The 2,900-nt window shown below is 36.2% G+C and overlaps 1 long non-coding RNA gene across 1 annotated transcript; it reads left to right on the forward strand.

Annotated features, from left to right (window-relative positions):
* Positions 1–366: 366 nt before the first annotated feature.
* On the forward strand, positions 367–2,284 carry LOC139194153 (uncharacterized). The gene is made up of 3 exons (XR_011578928.1): positions 367–808; positions 1,972–2,051; positions 2,193–2,284. It is a non-coding gene; the product is annotated as an uncharacterized lncRNA (long non-coding RNA).
* Positions 2,285–2,900: the final 616 nt, after the last annotated feature.

Genomic DNA, 2,900 nt, shown 5'->3' on the forward strand with positions numbered 1-2,900 from the left:
GAAAAATTGGAGGAGAGAGGGAGGGGTAGGATGAGCAAAGCAAGGGGTAGGGCTGCCCGAAAGTTTGGTTTTGCTTTTTCTCAGTAAGGTGTGCGCAGAGACACGGCGAGGCAGGAAGGGACGGCTAAGCCTAGGGTTGGTTTCAGAGTTTTGGTGCCATCTCGGGTTGGTTTCAGAGTTTTGTGTTGCAGAAGCATTGATCCCGTGGAGGCCGAAGAAGCTCAGGTTTTTTTACCCAAATAGTCCCAAACTTTCACTCACTCGTATTCGTATTTTCTTGATTTCAGTTTCTGGGTATTTGTTTTTGCTGCTTGGCCGATCTAGGTTTTCTGTATAATCGATTTGTTTTGGGTTTAAATTGTTGATTAGTGATTGTTGCGTGTTTCACGGAAGGCACTGCTCAATGGAATTAGCCCCTCAAAACCGAAGTATTCCGCCTATGTATTATGTTATTTCAAGTTTTGTGAACTTATATTTTTTTATTCACTTGAATTAGCATATTTCATTCCCTTAAAATTAATTGTAAGGCTGCACTCAAAATGGGTTAAATGTTGAGCTCTGACTCTCTAATACTTTTACATGAATGAGCTCTGACTCTCTGATGTTTGTTTATAAGTTTTTTGGTTAATTTTACATTGTAATTGTTTTCCCCTAATTTGAATGTTTAATTGTTGAACTTTTCTTTCCTCCAAATCCTCATGTTTTCATATTGACAAGCCAAAAGAAATCGAAGATGCAAAACTGGTAATTGAAGCTTTAAGAAGTAAAGGTGTTTCTGCAATTGGTGTTGTAGGCTTCTGTTGGGGCGGTGAGTTCATTTTCCTGCTCTCCATAATGTCTTATCTATTTCCTGGTTTATTAGTATAATTCCAGTTTAATAATATCTCATATGAGGAAGTGCTTATTTTCCTGCTCAATTCATTATGGCATAGGTTTTCATATAACCTTGAATTATGTATGCTGTTTCCAGGCAATGCCCGTGCGATGTTATCAAAATATTATATGTAAAATATGTTGGGTGGCAATCCATTGGCAGTATATCACAAAAATAATAACTGAACGTGTTTCAGTTGCCTTATGCATATATGATCTTTCACCCCTCATATGCAACTGAGACCTATTGACCCTTATGGGGCAGGGTATATATGTGTTCTTTTTTGAAATTAATACCATGATTTATTAGGTACATGGTAAAAAATTGTTCTCCCCCTGTCATGAAGACAATTGTATGTGGGATTTGTAATCACACTTGAAACATCACTGACAAATTAATATCCCCATTACGTTTCGATGAGACTGAATCTGTGCGTCTTGAGTTCTCAAGAAAAAAGCTTAACTGAAAAATTCAAATAGTCTGCATTTATATCCATATCGAAATTCCAAAGAATGTGTGTTGTATTATTGTCATAGCTTTCTGATTAAGTAGATATCAGAGAGTAAGTATGAGATAATGTGAATAATTAGAGGAAGTTAAAGACATCTTTGCAAGTAAGCAAAAATTTGACCATGAGATAATTGGGTTTTAACAAAGAGTTGAGAGAGAGAGAGAAAGAGGAATGGTATCATATTTGAGGATTAGTCTCTCCTTTTTGTTTTTGTTTGCGGTTTATAAATTATGGTTCTTGGGGATTTAGGGTTTTCTCACTCCTTTATTTCAGAAATTGCACTGTATTTCTCAGATCGGAGCTGTTCTGGTTTTGAAAAAATCGGCCTAATTTTGATTTTTGCTTTCGCCTCTCTGGTAATTACTCTGAACCCACAAAAGATTTGAAATTTCTGGTAATTTTTCTCATTGTTTTTGACAATTTGTATAAATTCATGCCATTGTATTGTGAATTAGTAGAAAATTGGGATTTCAGGCAAATGACGAGATGGGTATGTGGCTAAGACAATAAAAATCCATGCTTTCATCTGTTTGTTTGATTAGATATAGTTTTTGTCCTTTCCAAACCCCCTTTGTCAATTGTGTAGGAATGGTTTGATTTTGCTTGGGTTTCTTGAGGGTTCAACAACATCAGGTACTTTTTGACCCAATCAACCACCAAGAACAGGTATGCTCTTTTCAAAATTTTCAAATTGATACACTCAGAATTGTATTCATATAATTTAATTCTTAATTTTTTAAAATCCTAAATATTTCGTGTATATTAGATTCTCCAATATTTCTTCTTATTAGCGTTTGATTTTTTCAGGTATGTTGCCTGTTCGCATGCTTCCTTTGTTTCAGAAGGGAGTCGACTCAATTGGTAAGCCATTTGTTTCGATCTTTTTTCTCTATGATTTGTCCTTGAAAAATTACATTATTCTCTCAAATAGTAATACTAGAACTGGTACTCCTTGCATCCCAAAGTACCAACCCGACATTTTTAAGTTTTCAGTATTATTTGCTTAGGGAGTATATTGTTGGGAAATTGTATTTATGGGGAATGAGAGTTTGTCGTTCTTAGAGAGCATATGTGTGGGATGAAGGAAGAAATTAGGAACAGATTGACCAATTATGTAAGGATGGTTTAAGGGTTTAAACTGAGATATGGGGGTGGATATTGGAAATGAGAAATGAGTAATTAGGTAGGGATTAATTTGATTGCATCATAATTTGTGATTTGGGATTGTTGATGTGTGTTTTTTCTGTTATTGTGTTAACAAGTCAAAGAAAATGTCATGGCCGGATTTGGCGGTGAACAAGGCAGTGGAGGTTGGCAACAAGAACAATGTCACCTGCACCGCCATGAACTACGCCGACTCCGTCGTCCAGCTTGCCGGCCAAGCCGCTAAACAGTTCTAGGACCGAATGGTAATTTCACAATTTCCATCATCTTTCAAATTTTCCACCTTTTTTCTCATTCGCATTTGTTTACAGGGAGTTCTGAGCTTTAGGAGTGTGAAGAAGAGTATACAGA

This window comes from Malus domestica, chromosome 03, assembly GCF_042453785.1.
Source record: "Malus domestica chromosome 03, GDT2T_hap1".
Classification (NCBI taxonomy): domain Eukaryota; kingdom Viridiplantae; phylum Streptophyta; class Magnoliopsida; order Rosales; family Rosaceae; genus Malus; species Malus domestica.